Genomic DNA, 21,985 nt, shown 5'->3' with positions numbered 1-21,985 from the left:
GAAATTGTCAAAACGGTGCTGAGCGGTTTAGATGTTAAGGCCGATCCCTTGGCTTTTGTTTTTTGCTTTTCAGAGAGTGGAGTATTTGTGTTCTTGATAATCTGACACTGGTTGCTAAAAAGAAACAGCATTTATGTGGTATTTATGTTGGAAATTGCTTTGGAAGACCTTGTGCCTGAGCTTCGAGAGGCATGTGGCACCAACTCCACCTGGCGACTCTTTATCATGTCAATCCTCTCATCTTCTTTTATTGTCTATGAAGAACTTCCACTATGTGAAATTGTCTTGATTATTTACCTGTTTACAGTTGTGTAGTGTGTCTTAGTCTCCCTGACACACACCCCTCCTCTCCGAGGAAGAGTGTCAGTAACGTGAACTTGTCTTGTGTTAATGCTGTATCCCCAGCACCTGGCCAAATGCCTGACACAGAGTGGATACTTGTTTGGGCGTTGGTTAAATTAATGAATGAAGTAACAAATGAGGGAACAAATACTATGCATAAATGGCTGTGTTAGGCATGGGGAAAATTCTGGGACTTGAAGGAGCTGACAACTAGTATTCTTTGCACAGCTTTGAAAAGATGGGCATAAACCCACAATTCCAAGACATAAAATGCCAAGGCCCTAAAAGAAAGAAAGACAGGTCAACGTGAAAGAGTTTGGATATGGGAAAATGGATTTCCAGTGGAATTGAGGAAGGTAGGATGAACAGTGGTTTGTGAGTGAGGCTTTAGATGAGAGTCAGAGTGTTGTATTCATATCCAGATCCTCCATTGCCAATGGTTGCCCTTTGCCTAAGTTAATTGGCCATGTTGTTCTCATTTGTTAAAACAAAAAGATAATAATTGATCCTACACCATGGGCTTAATTGAAGTATTACATGGAAAGCATATATAGATTTGTTTGGCACATAGTAAGCACTCAGGAAATGTTACTTAATTATTACCAGCAGTCAGAGTAGTCGTCATAGTAGGAAAACTTTATGAAATAAAATTCAGTGAATTCCAACCAGTAGGTGAGAAGACTTGGGTTCTAGCTCTCTCTCTGCTATTTAACTTTGTGACCTTCAGTAAGCACTTTCCTTCCTGGGCATCATATAAAATGAGGTGTTTGAGCTTGATGGTCTCTGGGTGCTCTCAAACTGTAATTGTGTTCTTAGACCTGGGCTTCAAGAGTACACAATATATGTGTGTTAGAGAGTACAGTGTGCATGTGGGAGGATGACTTTTCTTCTGATTTTCTTTCTTTCTGCTCATACTATAAGGGTATTCACTTAAGAGAAAAGAACCTCATGTCTCTTGTGCCCCCTTTACCTCTGCACGCATACAGCCTTTGGGTGTGGAGGAGGGAAATACCCATTGCTTACACGGCTGACTGTTGGGGTCAGAAAGAGCCCCAAGGGGTTTAGAAGCGAGGGAAAGGAAAAGGTGAGGGATCATTCCATTCTTTAACTTCTAAATTGTCAATGAGACGATTGACATTGAGTCATCTTCACCCATATATATAATACTTTAGGTAAAAAAGAGGGAAATGGAAGGTGAAGGACACGCAATAATAAGTAGGAAAGGAATGAATAATATTATCCAGCCTGTGCGGTGTATTGGGAGTTGACACATAGCATCTCATTTAACCTTTAGAACAATCCTGTGAGATGTGGGAGCAGATATTTTTAAGGCATCCTTACTTCCGTTTGGATCACGAGGAGGTATTATCAGGGAGGGTTAACCTGTCTAAGTCCCAGAAGTAGGAGGCAGGTAAAGGTAGACTTGACACCCAGACTGTATGACTCCAAAGCCATCATACTCTCCTCCTCTGTGAGGTGATTATTCTGCATCTTCTCTCCTCACACTCTCAACAGTTAGTCCTCTCTCACATTCTCAGTTGGTAAACTTGCTTCCTGCCTCACCCAGGAAGTAGAAACGATCAGAAGAGAACTTTGCTGGCAACGATCACCACCTCCACCAGCCTACCTGCTTGTGGACTGTGACTCTGCATTTCCTGTTGCTACGCGTACACCACGTGCTCCTGTTTGGGCCACTCCCTCCTCCCCTGGTGCAGGGCATCACTTCAACCATTTTCCCTTTCTCCCACATCATCGGTTGTTTTTTCCCTCAATAGGACTATCTCAAGCAGCATAAGTACGTTCTCTAAACCCATCATACATAAACGAAAACTTTTCCTTCATCCCATATTCCTCGCCAGCTGATGCTGCCATTTCTCTACTCCTCTTTCCAGTAAAAATCCCCAGAAGAGCGAGTGAATACTGTCTTCATTTCCTCCCCTCCCATCCTCCCCTTGAATCCATCCTGGTCGGGTTTAGGTCCCTATCAGCATACCAATGAAACTTATTCAAGTCACCAAAGACCTCCACATTGCCAAGTCCAAGGGTTAATTCTCAGTGTTTATCGTACTATCAGCTGCACTTGGCATAATTGGTCATTCCCTCCTTGAAAATTATTCTTCACTGGGTTATTGGGCCACCAGCAACTTGCAGTAATCTTTTCCTAGTTGCTTTTCCTCACACTCTAAATATAATTTATCAGCAAACTCTGTTAATTTCATCTTCATGATATATCTAGAATCTGACCACTTCTCACTACCTCTCCAAATACCAGCCTGCTCCAAACCACTACTCTCTCATCTGTACTGTTGTAATAGTTCGCAGTAGGTTTCCTGATTCCACCTTTGCTACATTCCTATTCCCAGGCTATTCTCGACTCATCAACCAGAGTAAATTAGACCATGACAGTCCTTTACTCAAAACTCTCCAAAGCTCTTTCCATCTCACTTATAAGATTGATCCATAACATGGCCTGAAAGTCCAAGGTGATCTACCTTCTTTCTGCTTTTCTATCCTCATCCTTTAGAACTCTCTTCCCTGCTTCCTTTCCTTCAGCCACACCTGCGTCCTTGATGTCACTTGAACATTCCATTTGCGCTCCATTTTGGGGCCATTGCATTTGCTGTTTGCTCTGCCTGGAATAGTTTATATATATACTTTATATATTTTCTTGACTTGCTTCCTCACTTCCTTAAATTATTCAAATGCTGTCTCATCAGTGAAACTAGTTTCGCATTGTTCGCCACCCCCTTTACTCTGTTTTATTTTCTTCTTCACATTTATCACTTCCTGTATTTATTTATTATTATGTGTTTGTACCTCCCACTCTTTCTGTCTTCCCCTAAGATGGCAGGGATTTTATCATATCTGTATCTTCAGAACTTAGTATGTATTAGAAAGTCAATAAATACTTGTTGAAGGAAAGACTGAATGACTTTACTGTGTTGCTTCCTTTGTATCTTATGTCCCTGGTTGTTGAGCTCTTTGAGTTATAGATGCAATCGGTACAAAACCAAAACAAAACCAAAAAATGAAGCAGATGGCCTCGAGCCACCAAATTGCTAAGCAGTGGACATACAGGTCTACAGGGCCAGAATGATATGTGTGAGGAGGTTTTGTAATCAGTACATAACAGAGGTATCTTCTGGCCTGGTTGGAAGTGCTGCTGGGTCTCTTTGTTGTTTGGGACCTGATCAGTGAGGTGGAGTCATATAGGTGAAGCAGGTGGAATAGAGTAGAAGGCATAGTTGAGGAAGAATACTAAGAGCTATTACAAGTCAGAACCCATGCTTTACAAATATTTTATTTTAATATCACATAAAACCTTGAAGGCATCTGTAGTGCAGGGGATCCTGCCGACTTCGCCATGTGTCATGCGGGGCGGCCTGCGGGGTCTCCGGTCCCGCCCCCCACACAAGAACGCAGGACATGGTGAGGCCAAAAAGGAACACCCACGGAGCCATAGGTAGGGGAGTCACACCACTATACTCTCGCTGGCATCTGGGTTGGAGACACAGGAACCAGGAGCAACACAATTCTCAACCCTCACTGTGCCGCTTGCAGACTCAGCCACCATCTTCTTGCTAGCTCCCCCTTTTTTCTGCTAGCCTAGCCACGGCAGTTATATTCATGACTAATGGCTCACTGGTTACAGCTGACGGCCAACTAGCCACAGCTGCTGGCCATTTGATCACAGTCGATGGCCATTTACTACCTGAGCCAGCACCTTTCTATGTGAGGCTGAGAGCCTGGAAACTGCTTTTTGGGGCTCTGTCCCCACAGCATCTATCACCTCTTCATTTTTCAGAGAGATTAAATGACTGTACCAAACTCTCCAAGGTGAGAAGAGTTAGAGCTGGACACTGTGGCACTGAAATCTCATTGGTGGGGTGGAAAAGGTGAGGCATAAGAAAGAAACATCTCTTCAGATGTTAGTGTGTGTGTGTTCTAATGCATAGACACGTGTCCAGAATATTTAGATTCAAATATTTACTAAGTTCTTCAATAAAGCATTTGTCAAATCTTTTTTTTTTTTTTTTTGAGCCAGCGTTATGCTGTAGGGGATATAGAATTCAATATAAATTATATCCTCTAAGAAGCTTATGGTCTTATTTGGAACATAAAACAACACTCACAGTAGTAGATTGTAGTACACAATAGTATCTGATGCAATGCTGAACTGTATATCAACTGTATTTTAAGTGCTATTGCAATTCAGAAGACAGAAAAATCTGTACCATTCATTAGTTATATATTTATTGAATGTGTTTTATGTGTTAGGTCCCATACTAGTTTCTGGGGATGAAGAGATAATTATGACGGTGATAAGAATATTAAATACTTACGATATGATGATGAGCACCATTCTAAGTGCTTTAAATATGTCTCTCTTAATTCTCACAAGAACCATATAAAGTAGGTACTGTTATTATCTACATTTTTCAGAGAGAAAACTAGAAAGCAATGGTAAAGTAACTTATATGCTCAAGGTTATATTACTAACATGTGGCAGAGTCATGTTATAAATCCCGTTAATCTAGTTCAAAGTAAATTTCTAAGCACCTATACTAAAGAAAAGTTCCAAGTTCTTAAGGATCCCAGGGTGTAGTTGGGAGACAGGCAGGTACATAAATGAGTCCTATACCAGTATGGTAGGTGCATGCCCCCATTGTATGTTAAAGAATGCTGTAAGGGTACAGAGCTGGTGCTGCTATTAATATACTTTGGGAGTTACGAAGGACCGGGGGATATAGGAGAGTTTCCCTCATGTCTTGATTTTTCTAGGAAAAGGGTTATTGCCTAAATCTGAATCTCTCCACATTTTCTCCAAAAACACTGAGAGAGCAGCAAGGAGAACACATAAAAGTGTACACACCCACATTAGCAGCGTAACTGGAAGCAGAGGGTACTATAAGCTTCAATGTGCCTGAAAATAAAACTTTACAAAGTGAACATAAAAGAACAGAAACTTGTATACAAGACTACTATTAAAAAATGAGGAAATATTTCAGCTAATGCAAATTAAAAAAATGAATCTCAACATTAAAAAAACTAGTACAGTATGCCCAACCTAAATAAAATATTCTTTAACAAACCTTTAGAAATGTGAAAACCCACTTTTAATCAGAAATTCAAAAATTCAGAGTAGAAGTATACAAAAAAAATAGGATATGTAAAACATGGGTTGACTGAATTCAGAAAGAAACAAAAGAGAAAGATAGTATCATTATAGAAATGAAAAATAAATTACCAAAACCCTAAAGGAGAATAAGTTCAACTGAAAGAATTATATGGGCCAGTGTGGAAAGGCATTAAGACAACTGAGAAAATGAATATGAAATAAAGAAATAAAAATAACCAGAAAAAAAATAGTCAATGGATAAGCTGATCCACCGTACTTAAAATCGAAGTTCCTGAAGAAGAAAAGTGAAATAATTGAATGGAACTAACATTTAAAATTACAATGCAAGATAGATAAAATCTTGAAAAATAACTTGGAGGACTGACAGTTCTTGATTTCAAGACTTACTACAAAATTATCAAAACAGTGTGGTGTTGGTATAGGATAGACATATAGACCAATCGAATAGAATAGATAACCCAGAAATAAACCCTCAAATAGTCATATGGTCAATTGATTTTCAAAAAGGGTTCCTGCCACTATCATTCAATAGATGAAGGACAGTTTTTCCAATAAGTGGTGATGTAAAAACTGAATATCCACTTGCAAAATAATGAATTTGGACCCCTACCTTTCACCACATACAAAAATTAACGAAAAATGGATCAACGACCTAAATGGGAAAGCTAAAAGTATAAAACTCTTAGAAGAAAACATAGGGAAAAATTTTCATGACATTGGTTTGACAGTGATTTCTTTGCTATGAGACCAAAAGTATAGAAAATAAAAAACAATAGATAAATTGGACTTCATCAAGATTAAAAACTTTTGTGCCTCAAAGGGCACTATCCAATAGAGGCAAAAGACAGCCCACAAGAGGGTAGAAAATATTTGCAAATCATATATCTAGTAAGAAATTAATATTTAGAATAAAGAACTCCTTTAACCTAATTCAGCAAACAACAACCAAAACAACCCAATTCAAAAATAGGCAAAGGATTTGAATAGACATTTCTCCAAAGAAGGTACACAAATGGGCACTAAGCACACAAAAAGATACTCAAGATCCTTCATCATTCATACCCATAGGATGGTTATAATAAAGAAAAAGAGGAAAATAATTGTTGGTGAGGACATCGAGAAATTGGAATCTTTGTACATTGCTGGTGGGAATGTAAAATGGTGCAGCTACTATGGAAAACAGTTTGGTGATTCCTCAAAAAGCTAACCATAAATTATCTTATGACCCAGCAATCCCACTTGCAGGTATGTACCCAAAAAAATTGAAAGCAGACACTTGAACAGATATTTGCATGCCAATGTTCATTGCAGAATTTTTCACAATAGCCAAAAGGCAGAAACAAGTATCTATCAATAGATGAATGGTTAAACAAAATGTAGCATATACATGCAATGGCATATTATTTAGCTATGAAGAGGAATGCAATTCTGATAACATGCTACAACATGGATGAGCCTTGAAAATATTATGCTATGTAAAATAAGCCAGACACAAAAGAACAAACAGTATATGATTCTACTTATATGAAATGTCTAGAACAGTCAAATTCATAGAGACAGAAAGATTAGAGGTTAAGGGGCTGAGGGGTAGAAGACTAAAAAGTTACTGCTTGACGGTTACAGAGTTTCTGTTTTGGGTGATGAAAAAATTTTGGAACCAGATAGTGGTGGTAGTAGCACAACATTGTGAATGTAATTAATACCACTGAATTGTATGCTTTCAAATGGTTAACATGGCAAATTTTATGTTATATATATTTTACCACAACTTAAAAAAGTTAGTGTAATGTGTCAAAAACCATTGAAGTATAACTTTAAATTGATAAATTGCATTGTATGTGAATTATATCTCAATAAAATGATTAAAAAATTATGATGTAAGAAAACAAAAGAAAATTCAAATCTACATACTGAATGAGCCAATCATGAATCTGAGAAAATTGACCTATAAAGTCAACTCTAAATATATCCTAGTAAAACCACTAATGTTACATAAACGAAAAAATATTCTCATGACTTCAAGGCAAAAAAGACCAAATCACTTACAAAGAACAGAAATTTAGGTTGGCATCAGACATTTTGACAGCAACATAGAAAGCAAGAAAAAAGTAGTGTTTTCAATGAAACTGGAGGAAAGATAGTATGAGAAAAGCTTCCCAGTTTGACAGCTGAGTTAAGTCTTGGTGTATTATCAGACATAGCCAGCTAAGTGCTAGGAACGTGTCTCAAACCAAGGGACTAGCATATATAAAGGACAGAAGCAAGAGAGTGCATGGAACTTCCAGACCTTGCAGATAGTTCAGTATGACTCTGTACAGTAATGTGGAGAGACTTCTAAGGCCTTAGATTTCATCAAGTAATTCATTTATTTATTCATTCACTTAATTGGTATTTCTTGAGTATTAGTATTAAGTGCCGGCAATGCCCAGTTAGTTAGGTGTTAATGAGAAAGTTGTTAATGAGATCTATCTGAAAAGCAGAGGGGAAGATGAAGGAGACTAGGGCAGTACACACACAAATTTTCATTTAGGTGTGGAAATGTAGCATGGCTTTGACTTGAGTAATACTTCAGATATTTCGAAGATCCCGTTTCAGTTGAAAATTTGCATGTCAACCTTTCCATCAACCTAGTATTATAAGTATCGGTGGACAATTAATCCTATTAAGAGGCAGAGGGAACCAAGCCGGTCATCCATTGGGTGATCATTATACAGTCAGACAGTGATGGCTGCTTGCGGAGACTGATCCATTTGATACAAATGTAAAAATCAGTGACATGAAAACCATTATCCTGGAGCATACATACTGTACCCAGAATTGTGTCTAGGTGTTGGGGATACCATGGCAAATAAGAACTGGTTTCTGCTTTCCGACTGCCCATAAATTCGTACATTGCTGATTCCATCGCAGGATGTAAGTGAGGTGGGCACCAAGGTGTGGTGAGTGGGCTTCCCCACGCTAATTGTAGTTCCTCATTTGAGAGTATGATTGCTTGACTTTCAGTGGATCTTCCCACACTTTCGTGTCAGTTAATGCACTTAGGTTGTAAGTAACAGAAATCAATTTGAATAAGATAATTAAAAAACAAAAGGGCCAGATTAGAAAAAGGTTTCCAGATTATCTCATGGACTGGCCATAAGGAAAGGGGTGTGCCTGGGTTACTGGGAGGATCTGGAAAACCAACAGACATTCAGGTGGCTCAACACCACTTTACTTACACTATTTCTCATCACTACTGGGCAATAGTTTTCAAAGCAATTACTGTATAGTAATCTCATTGAGCCTAAAAAAAATTAGCTAAGTATAGCAGTCATCATTTTCTTTATGTGAAGGGTGAGGCAGTAATCCCAGGAAGATGAAGTGATTTATTCAGGGCCACATCCCAAGTTTAGTGATTAAACCCAGAATTTAGGGTCGAGGCCTTCTGACTCCTAGATCTATTCTTTTTCCATTAGTCTTCTTCCAAACCTTCTTACTAGTATGCAGAATATTCCTTCTTGTAATTCCCTTGCCTTCTTAATTTTTCTTTTATCATTCATTTTGGTTTTAGACTTAGAGGAGTCACCTGTGTATCCTTAATAATAGGCTTATTTGAGACACCTCTGAAAACTGTCTTTAATTTCCACCCTGTAATCTGAACATGAAGGGGCCACCCGGAAAGGGGATAATTAGAGATGAGTAGGAGATCTCAGTCATCTCAGTGATTTTCTTATTGTCATCCATGAAATGCCTTATTAGAAATGGGCCATTGTAGTTTAAATGATCAGACAGAGTTTGAAAAGAATTTGAAACCATCAGACATTTTCCGAACTTGGCATTGTAGCCTCATTGTTTTCCAAACTCCAATTTCTCCTCCACAATGAACAATAACTTTTTGATTAAACAGCTGGCAGTTACTATTGAATGCCTCACATTTAATGACAAAAGTCTTCCTTCAGAACAGGAAATTTTATCTAAATTGCTTTGCTCTTCTTCAGTGATTGTGAACTTCTAAAGTCTGACAGGACTGATAGCATGAAAAAAATAAAATTTTCTCTCCAGAAGGTGATGATTACTTTTTAAAAGAAAGAGCCCCAAACTGAATGAATAATTCAGTGTACTTGCTCCAAAGCAGAAGTCAAGACACACAAGCTGTCCGCTCTGTAAACATTATTAAAAAACAATCAAGTTTGTATTGACACATTTATATTGGGAAGACGATTGACAGCAGTTGAGAGAGAGAGAAAAATCCAAACAAACATGAAAGCACCACTTAGTAGTCCAGGGTCTTCTTCACTAGTTTTGTTCTTACTCGGGACGGCTTCCATGACACAGTGAGTGCCGTGTGCTCAGCACTCTGCTGTGTCCTTTACCTGTTAATTGGTATCCCAACCTCAAGCCCTTCCTGCCCTCCTGCTGGCATTTCCCGTGGCTGAAAACCAACTGGAACCAAAAGGAGAGGGAACCTCTCAGTGTCCTTGTTTATAAAACAAGAAAAAGAGAGGCAAGGAGTATACCTAGAGGGGGCAAATAGAGGTAGCTCATTCACCTAATTTGTATTTCTTCCTAGCATTTGCCATTATTTGAAGTTACACAGTTATTTGTTGACTTGTTTATTGTTGTCCATCTACCCTATAATGCAGGCTCTGGGAGGCCAACGATAGAACATTATTCTTGTCAAAGTACATTTAAAAGTGACTGTCTAGATCATCCGTCCATCCTTCCTTTCTCTATACAGCTGTTAATGGGGTATGGCCAGGAGAACTTTTGTACATCTTTGTATGCATCACAATAAGTTGGGTTGCGGAAGTTTTCTTTGTACTCTTACTTGTTTTTAATTCAAATAGAAAAACCTCTAGAAATGGCCCCCCAGGGTCTCCTATTCCTGTCAGTCTGCTTTGGAGATTCCCTAAGCAAAGGCCCAACTGCTTGCTTCCTAGGGTAGCTTGGCTGCAGTGGAGTGGCTGAGGCAGGAGCTCCTAGTCAAGCTTGAAGGCAAACATTGCCTAATAAGGCCTCCTTCAGGGAGTCTTTTACAGCAGGGCCAGGCTGGCACCTGGAAGTCTAATTTTATGATAGGCCTAGGAATCTGTAGTTTTGAAAATCTTACTAGGAATCTGTAGTTTTGAAAATCTTACTATAGACAGCCAGGTTTGGGAACTGTTCAATGGACCATATTGGTGCTTTCCAAGGTCCTGAAAAAGTGAAAAGGTCAAAGAATATGAATCCTGGCCTGAATCCTGTGGGATGTCATTGTTTGTGTGTGGGAGGTGTTCTGTGGTTGTATCAGGAATTCATGGAGAGAGAGAAAAAATTTCCCCTGTCCCTTAGCATACCTGCTAGACCCTGGCATATTTCACATGGGTTGTTAGGAAATGGTCAGTTATCAGGCCTTTGGGGAGACGTCCATTTGCTCTGGGAAGTTTTAAAATGTTACACGAGGATGTCACCTACATTCTAGGCATGACAGATGTGTGTTGGATGTTTAATGTAACAAGTAGCAGATGGAGGTTGGTTCAGAAGACCTTCAATGTCCTGAGAGTTCTGGTTATCAGTGTGTGCTTTATAGGAGCAGCAGGCTTTTGACTTATCGTAACACTTCAGTCTTCATCTACATGAATCATAAGATGAGGTTACACTAAATTATTACCCACTTATGAGTATCAGCAAATATCTGGGAGGCAGATAGCCTGGGGTATCATTGAACGCTGTTAGCAGCACATTTTATCTGAACACCGGGGAAAAATGAGACCAGTGACTAAGGCTTCAGTGCACATTCAGTGCCCACACCCAGGGAGTGATATGGGAGGCTCTTACTTTTCACTCTCCTATAAGATTGCTGCCCCTAAGCTCCTCTTTAATAGAAATTGTAAAGCTCACACTGGGTGCTACTTTCTAACCAGTTGAGCCAAGTGGCTTAGATGAGGCTTCTGGTATGTTTTTCTAAGAATAGTTCAAATTAAAGTATCTTTTATATTGTTCTGTGAAGCTAAGAGCATTGTTCTGACCTAACAACATTAATCATGTTCCATTTTAAAAAAGCATTTTAGAATGTATAAACATACTTTTATTTAGATGATCTCTTTTATGTTCATCAAAAGCCTGTGCAATAGGTATTGTTATTAAAAGTTTATGAGTGAAGAAACTGAGGGCTCAGAGAGTTTCAGTAACTTGCCCCAAGTCATAAAGTGTAAATAGTAAAGGTAAAAAGCAAACAGAGGTTGTCTGACTCTACTTCAATGATCCTTCTGTATGTTACACTGTTAATGTAACCCACTGGTTGAATAGTGTTTGACTTTTTAAGAGATGAATCAATAGGGGGTTATGAGGCAATATGGAAGGGAAGATATTTACATCTGGGTTTCAATTTAGGCTTCACCATTTACTGAATGTTATCAGGAAAGTCACTTAACCTTTGTGAGCATCTGCCGGTTGAGTATAGCAATGCTTGCCTTTACAGTAATTTCAAGGATTATAGAGTATGGAAAGCTGTGGCATATAGGAGGTACTCATTCAAAGGCAGGTCATGACTTTTGAAGCAGTCTGTCTCTTTGAGTTTGAGGTGTATTGTCCTGGCCAAGTGATACTCTGTCATCTGCTGGGATACCCTTCTGGGACTGGAACTTTACTGATGCCCAAGGTTGTTCCTTCCCGATGATTTCTGACTGTTAGAACATTCTTACCTTGAGCCAAAAGTGCCTCTATAGCTTACACTTTGTTGGTATGCATTTTACCTTTTTTAGCTACATAGAACAAGTCCCATCCATCTTCCACATGACAATCCTCCAAGTATTTGAGGATTTTGTCATGCCATCCCATAATATTTGCTTCTTCAGACTGAACATCCTCTGTTCCTTCAACTATTCGTCATTTGATTTAGCTCTCAAGGCCCTCACAATCTTTCTTGGTTCTTTGTGAAGTGTATATGTGTATCATCTGAGAAGTTCCTACAACTAATATGATTATTTATGGGTCGACTGACTTAGATTAGAATGAGATAATCTTCTTCTCATGGTACACTTTAAGATCACAACATCTTTTTTGACAATCTTATCTTAGCTCACAGTGGATCAAATGGCTATTTTTTTTTTTGCAATATGTATTTCTCTTAAGCCTTAGGTCTCACATGCTGTCTTTGAGAAGCATAGTCCCTAAGCATGGGACCTTTCCTTTTTCCGTGTTAAATTTTATTTGGCCCTAATTCCTGCCTATTAATGTCTCTTTTAATCCTGGTGGTATTATCCTAAGTCTGTTATGACTGAAATAATCACACCAACTTCATATTCTCCTGCAGATTCAATAGGCACATTTGCTCTAATACTGCCAAAGCATAGGTAAAAATACTAAATAGGGCAGACTTATATGAGCCGGTTGTTTGACCCTGGCCATTCAGCATCATCTTGGGGTGATATCCATATCATGAAATTCAGGCAGAGGAGTAAGTATTGGTAAGAGGTAGTGGAAGAGAGAGATTAGGGGCATAAAATATGGCGAAGACAGGCAAGTACCTGTGGTATACAGATTCAGATGAGAGAAAATGGACATAATAACATTTAATTGCTAGGCAAGAAAAAGCATGAGTTTGACAAGTGTTTTCTAAGTGGATGAAGCAGCTCACAGGAGGACTTGATCTCTGGGAAGACCTCTCCTCTCTTTGGAGGGCGTTCACACCCTGTTCTGGCAGCAGTATTTGCTAATCACAGTCAAACACATCTGCCTCCTCATTTATCACAATAAGGGCATCTTCCTCCAGATTTCAACTTCACCTTCTCTTTGCATTTTTATTTCCCCTCTCAGCAGCCAGCTGCTAAGGAACAGGTTGGAAACCTGCTGAGCTCCACTCTCGTCCTCCCTCCTGAGTTCTGCATGGATTTAGGTTGGAATTCAATTCTTCCATGTTGAGGACATACTGTATTCGTCCTTATAATGCCTCTCCTCGATTACAGTCTGTTTGCTCCTGTACAGCGCTAGAGGTGCATTTTTAAATCTTGTCATTTGTCTAGTGTCAACTGGTTTTGTTAAGCAGATTGGTAGAAGGGGACCGCAGAGCTCTTTGTTGGGGAATTCTTTTCATTTCCTTCTGGTATATAAGTCCTGTGTGATGTGCATTCCATGTTTGCACATAATTAACAACAGCCAGGCAATTGACACGGAAATCCGACAAATAACTCATCAGCGTACACAGTTGCCAAATGCTCCTGTCATACTGAATAAAGTAAGCTTCGAGGAACTGTTTTGTCGATTTCCATGAACCACGGAATGAATGCTCAGTTTTCAGGGCCAAGAATAATAGACACCATAGGTGTCCTTTGCTTTTCCAGTGGAGATGAACAACTTTGCAATTTTCACATTTGTGAAGCCTAGAGGGGGAGGATTGCGTTTTATCCCTGTTAGCGTCAGGACCTGTGTGCAGGTCACCCACCACCATGTTAATGAGGGGAAATAGGACGGGAATGGCCTTGTGTTCTGTACAGGGAACTTTCTCCAACGAGTACCTTGACATTCACTAGTGCCAGCTAGAAGGCAGTGATGATGAGGCTCTCTCTAGCAAAGGAAGGTCATTGCAACTTTCCTCTTCAGGGAGAATGTGAATGCTTTTCTTTAATTCTAGTCAAAGCCCAAGATAAACCTCTTCATTTAGCCATCTCATTTGGGCTTCATATTGTCTTATTGAACAGCGGCATAATACATGTCGACTCACATGGTTTACATTGGGAATTCATTCTTTGGTATAATTGGGAAAGGTACCGTGGAGTCCTTCAGAGGGCTTTCTTCATCCAGGTAAATAAAAATCCAATATTCTTTCATAAGTAGTGTTGTTGAATCACTGTGTCTGCTTTGTGTTGAGCTCAGAGGGCTTTATCTTTTAAAAGAAAATCAAGTTCTTTGTAGAATATTGACCAGTTTTTAAGCAGATGGGATATTTGCTAGGGAGGGCATTCTTAACCAAAGTCAAGAATAAAGGGAGGTTGTACCTTGTGAAGAAAATTTCTCATGTGAGTCCTTGATTCAGTGACTGACTTTTACAAGGGGCATGTCAGCTACTCTTGCATTGTTCATTTCTCTCAAGCAGTTTTTATATTTGACTGGATGTTTAATTTTGCATGGTATTGAGATACCATTTAAAATAATGCTAGCTATTAATGTTGTGCAAAATTTTCATAGTTCTCTCAAAACTGCTTAATAGGCAGCACCTTTGAGTGCAAGACCTAGAAACAAACGTGACAAAGTGAGTATTGGATTTTCTTTAGCCAAAAGAAAGGGTAGATTTTAGATAGTTGAGTAAATACATTACTTGTATCAGATAATCTATGGGACTGTGATAAATTTAGGCTGATTATAATGCAGTCAACTTAAGCAGTAAATTGTGTGCTTATCCAAAGGACTGTGCTTAATCTAATTAATTTCAAGTTGCTGACTGTTTCTCTTGCTCTTTCAGAAATATATCTACATGGTTTCCCTGTTAGTTGTCTGCCTGACAGACTCAAACTTGCTGTCCCTCTCTCTTTTCTGGATGAAAAACAGTGATAAGTGTTCATCTTGCTCGCTGTTTCGGGCTTCTTGTGTAAATCTTATGAGCTGGGAATGGTGGAGGAAGACACCTGAAAAGGGTTATCATATTTCAGTCATTTTCACTGACTGTATTTTCCTCAGGATTCTCTGCATAAAGTGTCACATTTGACTGTGTTATTCAGTCTGTGTTATTCAGTTTTGCGAATTGCTGTAGTACTTTAAGGCTTGTATAACTGTGTGACTGTAGCCCTCCCATTCTGAAGATAGTATCAGGGAACATTCATTCACTCATTCATTTATTCATTCATTCACTCACTCACTCATTCATTCACTCACTCATTCATTCATTCACTCATTCATTCATTCACTCACTCATTCATTCACTCACTCATTCATTCATTCAATAAATAGATATATGGGGTAGGCACCTTTGACTAGGCACTCCTCCAGGTACTAGAGACACTGACATGAAAAAGATAGACAAGATCCCTGCTTTCAAGATGATTACAGTCTGGTAGGAGTAGGCAGTCAATCAGGAAAGAGCTAAGATAATTTTGGAGAGTCGTTTGCTTTGATAAGGGTACAAGAAGCTAAGTGATGAGGGGTTAGAAGTTACCTTATCTAGGATAGTCAGGGAGGGACTCAGTGCCGGAGACAACTGAGCAGGTGCAGGGGTGTTGCAGAGAGGGCTCTGTTTCCCACACACTCAGCAGGTCATGAGTGGTTGTGGCAGTCAGGTTCCATAGTCACAGGCACAACTCGAGGATAAAAGTGCTGGGTCCAGGGGTACCAGGAAACATGGAAACACCAGCTCCTTCTTCCTTGGCAGGGAGGTCTGGGAATGCCAGCCCAGCTAGGAGCAGAATCTTAGACTCCAGTGGGGAGTGCGAGGGCGCAGGCTTATACGCTGAGAGTCTGGAGAGTATGTGCAAATCGATCATCCCGGTGGGGAGGATCTCAGAGATCCATGAAGAACTAACATGTAGGGCAGTCAAGATGTATAAAACGTAATATGTAAAAGGAGTAGAAGGGCATTCTGAAATAAGAACATAGAGTGAGGGCCTCTGCTCACTGCGGATAGTTCCATTTTCCCAGAAAGCTTATCTATGGATCGGCTAAATCCTGTTACGGTTCCAAACGGACCCGGAAAGTACCTAGTGCTGGACTGCACGAAGCACTAGGAACAGTATCCTGTCATACTTTCCTTATAAAAGCAGTGTACTTTTGTGGTTGGTGTGGTGATTGTGTGTCTAAACACAGTCTCATAAATTATAAAATATTTTTCTACCTTTTCTTTTTTCCCTGAGACCTTCTCCAATCTTATGTGTTTATGATGAACTTTCAACAAATTCAAACTTGTAAATGTCAAAGAATTATATGTTTTGGAAGGATGTAAAAGATATTAAATAATGTGTTTGCTTAGAATTTTGAGTAATTTATACAGAAAAGGTTGTGATTTATGGCTGGAAAGAATTAAACGAAGCTAATGAATAACATTTTAAAACTAAAATAATGAAAATGCTGGAATTTTAGATGTCATAGAAAATATACTTTGTCCTAAAATTCTCTTTTTTAATCCAAAATTTAGTATCTAAATAGGTTGTCAGTTTGCTCCATAGTTTTAATCAGGTTAAACAGCAACAGAAATTAATGCTGTTAATTTTTTTTCTGGTGCATATTCACTTGTTCTAGCTTTTAAATATGTGAAAGGTGAAAATAAACTTAGGGCTTTTAAATTTTCAAAGTGGTGGAAGGTTATGAGAAAATAGACACTATATGCTTGCATTTTAACATTGAAGTCTCACACCCGTGTGACAGTGATGCAATTCCTTTAAATCATATCCCAAAGCACAAGCCGTGCGGCACCTAAGATGCTGGTAACCACATCTCAGTGGATTCATTTGGCATGAGACATAGCCAGAGGGCTGGAATGGGTCAGGTGCCCTGTGCAGTTCTGCATTCTCAGGCACCTGTGAGTTTTCTAGAACAGCAGCACCTACTGTGTTCCAGGGGCATTACCTGTATTTCATGTAAGCCCCACCGCAATGCACACAGTCAGCAGTAATATCTCCATTGTTTTTTAAATGAGGAAGCTGAGGTACAGAGAAATCAAATAACTTGATTTAGCTAGTAGAACGCAGAACTGGAGCATGAACCCAAATCTATTTTATCCCAATTCATGTCGTCTCTGCCACACCACATTATCTCTGACACCTCTTGGCTTTGTGGGCATGAAAATACAGTGGTCACCTTTCTGTTTTTCAGTGGGATATGTATTTATTAGGGTAAATACTATCAGCCATAACTACAGCAAATCTCTCTATCTCGGGGTTAACCTAGCATTGCACTTCTTGCTTATGTAGTACCAGCTAACAGGTACATTTGCACATCATCATTTAGGCATCCGGAATCTTTGTCTTGGGGCTGTGCCCCCCTCCTAGCCCTCCGTCTTCTCTAGTCAGCTGAAAGAGAGTGAGAAAGAATGTGAAAGCTTCTTGAGGGAGATACTTTTTGGGGAAGGTGCAGGGCTAGACATGGTGCACGTCCCTTCCACTCACATTTTATGGCCGTACCCAGCTGTGAAGGAGGCCAGAAATGTACTGCAGCTGTGAGCCCAGGAGGAAGAGAAAGTTGGTTCCACAAGAATGAACCAGTCTTGGCCATGTACGTTGGCACATGAACTTGTTTCCCCTTTTTCCTTCCTGATGAGTAAAGGAATTTTACTTGATTTGAGTGAGTAGCACCGATTTGGAGGTCTGGGTTCAAATCCCAGCTCTGCCATTCACAAGCGGCCTCACCACGGACATGTTATGTAACCTTGCTGAGCAGGATCACCTTCCTGATGGTGACAAAATGACAATCAAGTGAACGAACCTATGGAAAGTCCTCAGTACAATGCTTGGTGCACACTAAGTGCTATATAAATGCTTGCTGTTATGTCTGTCAGCTTCACTTTATTCTTCATTCAAAACTCAGCTCTAGGGTCCCCTTCTTTGGCAAGTCTTCCCTACAGCAGACAGAATTCTGTTTTCTTACCCCTCTGCTTCCATAGATCGTTGTACTTACCGAATTACAGGGTGTGTGCGTGCATGTTGCCTGCCTGTCTGCCTTAGGCACTTGACTTGAGGGCAAAGACTTGGCCGAATTCATTTGGCCTGCGTGTGTCTCCATAGGCAGCACAGTGTCACACACATTGTAGATAGTCAGGTATTTGTTGATGTGAAGGAAACACCATTAACCAGCATACTGGACTATCAGTATTTCCTGACCACGCTGGAAACCTAGGAGTTCACTCTGTTAGCTTTGACTTTTCGTTTGACTTGACTTGGGTGATACTAGACGTAGGTGACAGACTGCTGCCTGTTTTCGTAAGCCAGTGCGCCTAAACTGCACCCTAGGGTTCAGAAGCCTTTCCCCAAGATTCTGATTATATTCGTCTGGCATGTTGATAGAGGGTTACAAACGTGGTTATTTCTTTTCTTTTTTTTTTTTTTTTTAAATTTTTTTTTTTTAAGTTTTTTTTTTTTTTTAATTTATTTTTAATTTATTGGGGGTGACAATTGTTAGTAGAATTACATAGATTTCAGTTGTGCAATTCTGTATCACATCATCCATAAATCACACTGTGTGTTCACCACCCAGAGTCAGCTCCCCTTCCATCACCGTACATTTGATCCCCCTCACCCTCATCCCCCACCCCCCAACCCCCTTACGCTCTGGTAACCACCAAATTACGTTCCCCAGATTAATTTTCAAACCCCGTGGCCATCCTGTGGTCACCCACTGCCCTCCAATCCCCTCACCCTCCCCCCCACCCCCCACCCCCCCCGCCCATCTAGCAACCCTCAGTTTTTCCTCATTGTCTCCCAAACTGTTTCTGATTAGTTCATTCACTTATTCTTTTCTTTAGAATCAGCAAATAAGTGAGATCATATGGTACTTATCTTTCTCTGTCTGACTTATTTCACTTAACAAACGTGGTTATTTCTTAGTTTGTGAGCTGTTGTTAGCATTAGTCTGTGTAATTTCCATTCATACGTTCATTCACTTTTTCTCCCTTCACCATTCCCACTTCCTTAGGGAAAGAAACACTGTCATATATTTTATGGAAATCTTTAAATTTGTATGCATCCTTGGCTAAATAGATATAGGTACAAAAGTGTTTTGCACGTGTGTATTTTTAGTTTACTACATTGTAGAACTTTTTGCTTTTTACCCTATTTTTAAAACTTTATTTTAAAATAATTTTAGTTTTACAGAAACATTTTAAGAATGATATAAAACACAATCATATACTCTGCCCAGATTCTGTGCTCTTTCTCTCTAAATAATAATGTGTGTGTTTATATATGTATGTACTTATATATACACACATTGTTATTTTGAACCCTTTGAGAATAAGTTGCAAATGTCATGACTCTTTCCCCCCAAATACTTCAGTATGTAATTTTTAAGAACAAGACATTTACTTATGTATATACCACCCAATTCTTAAAATCAGGAAATTGAACATAAATATAATACTATTATATAATCTACAGTTCCTATTCAAATTTCACCAATTTTCCCACTGATGTTCTTTATGGGTTTTTTTTTTTTCCTTCCTGCCCCCAAATCCAATCCAGGATCCTAGCTTGTCTATAATTTTTATGTCCGTTTGGTCTCTTTTTAATCTGCAACTGTTTCTCAGTCTGTCTTTATTTTTCATGACATTGACATTTTTTTTTTTACATTTTAAAGAGCACAAGCAGTTATTTTGTGAAATGTCTCTCACATTGTGTTTGTCTGATATTTCCTCATGATTAGGTTTCTTCTGTGTGGGTTTTTTTTTCTCATACTATGTTTTTAAGGTCTCCTCATTTTCCTGTATCTGGATCCATTTTGTTGATTCTGCTTGTTGCATGGACTTCTCTAGTGAAGACCGCCTCTTGGAGTGAATTGGCGGGGCTGCCCAGGAGACAGCAGCTAGCAGACTTTCTTTGGCATCGGGAAGGGCTCCTGAGAGGACTGTGTACCACTGGAAATCAGCATGCCCCTTTAACACCGGACCTGTGGGTCACGGCCCTGCCTTAGCTGCTAGTGGGCCTCAGATGTTTGCTTCCTTAGCTATTTCTAACTCACAAGGACTGATGATGCTTAGAAGATGTGGCAGGATCTTTTCGATTGTTCCTTCTTTATTCTCGCACTTAATCAACATTGATGAAGGGCCGAATCTACTCTGCTCATTAAGTTCACCTTCTAGCATATTGAAAACCAAAAAGTGTTTGCATTGAAAGCTCCTCTCACTCGGACAGACGCAAATATTTTTAAAAGAGGGTAAACATCAGTAAATACATGGACAACATTTTCAATTCATTAGCAAAACAACCTTATAGAAAGTTATGCTTCTGCCTCTTCACCTAAATACAGTAATTTCCGTTTCTCTCTGGCCTCCTTGGAAATTCCCCAACATTGAACATAATTTTTGCGTCGTTATCTCCACAGTGCATAAATAATTGTGCATTCTACTTTCCTCCAGTGAAAATTATTTTGTTTGCTTTCCCATATTTCATGACCTGCATATTTCTCACTCTTAATGACTACAGTAAATTCTATCAAGCTGATCTTCTGTAATGTATGCATCTCTCTTATGTTGTAAATTTGTCTGGTTTCTAATTATTCCCTAATATAGAGAAAAACTTCAAGGAACCATATAGCAGGTTCTTGTGTTACAGCAGTTTTGACAAACTGTTTTACTTAAAGTGGTTCATTCTAACAGACAAAAAAATGGTTGAATTCCTGTGGAGAAAACACAGCCTGTCTTTTTAAAGGGAATTTATTTTTCTTTGCTTATGCCTTAAGCCTCCATTTATAATACAAAGACAATTAGTAGAGAAGGACCTGATATATTTAGAGCTTTGTCAGTTGAATACCTTGCGTGGATTATTAGGAAACAGCATGTTTCCAGTGGGGAACAGGGGATTAATGGATGATGTGGCTAAGATATAAGGTTATGGCGTGACAGCTCCTAACTGTAAGAGTCTCGCAGTCATTCAACGTGCCTTGACACAACTGGATAAGCTTTCATTTCTACCACTCTTTCCTTCTGAGAGCCACCAGAGGAATACCTTAGCCTGTGGCAGGAGGCGGTCAGTTCCATCTCAGCAAGGAGGACTGATTAGTTGGTAGGCGTCTGGACCTACCTGGAGATGACTCTTCCTGCTGCTCTTCTGAGCAAAGTCTGAGAAATGCAAGGAATGGACGGGGCCATCACGAGGAACTGAAATTCTGTCTCACCCCACTCAAAATCTTCTGAGCATCTAAGGACGTGTTCAGTTCTCATCCTTTCTCTTCTCAGAGCTCAGGTGCTGGGAGGGACTTGCCAGGGATGAGGTGGAGGCCTGTGATCAGAAGGTGGTTGCAAGGACCATTTCTAAGGAAAGCACAAATCTAAAGATTTGTGACTAACTGGGGCTTAACATTTGGTAGGGCGGAACATTTGAGATAATTCAGTTGTTCCATAGGTCCCTTCAAAGATCCTGGGGCTGCTGTCACCTCCATATTAGTTATATGTCTTCATATATCATATATGAAGATAGAGCATATGAAGAATTTCTCCATGTGCAGAATTTTATCTTATGTTTGCTCCATGAGGACAGGACTTTGTATGTCTGTTGTATTGCTCTATCTCCTGTTGCCTTGTGTGGAGGTCAGGGAATAAAAAGTGCTCAATAGATATTTGTTGACTGGACGATGATGATGTCAGTACCTTGATTTTGTAGACTAAGCAGATTATTCTCTGGGCATCTGCTACTCCCTTGGTTAGAGACGTTCAGCAGGCTGCTGTTGAAATGAGTAGCAGCTACATAAACCAAGGTAGGGACTAGTAGAGTGTAAAGTAAGGTACAGGGGCCTTGGAGCCAGGCAGCTGGGGATTCTCATCCCAACTCTACTACTTCCTGACTATCTTCTCTTGGTTGACCCAGTTAGCATCTCTGAACCTCAGCTTTCTTACCTATAACGTGGATGAAA

The 21,985-nt window shown here is 39.6% G+C and overlaps 1 protein-coding gene across 2 annotated transcripts in view; it reads left to right on the top strand.

Annotated features, from left to right (window-relative positions):
* NELL1 (neural EGFL like 1) overlaps positions 1–21,985 on the top strand; it is a 755,117-nt gene that overhangs the window by 123,017 nt on the left and 610,115 nt on the right. The gene's annotated exons all lie outside the window — the stretch shown is intronic.

This window comes from Rhinolophus ferrumequinum, chromosome 11 (genome assembly GCF_004115265.2).
Source record: "Rhinolophus ferrumequinum isolate MPI-CBG mRhiFer1 chromosome 11, mRhiFer1_v1.p, whole genome shotgun sequence".
In the NCBI taxonomy this organism is placed as follows: Eukaryota; Metazoa; Chordata; class Mammalia; order Chiroptera; family Rhinolophidae; genus Rhinolophus; species Rhinolophus ferrumequinum.
Note: the sequence above shows the minus strand (reverse complement) of the source record. Positions and strands in the feature narration are given on the sequence as shown.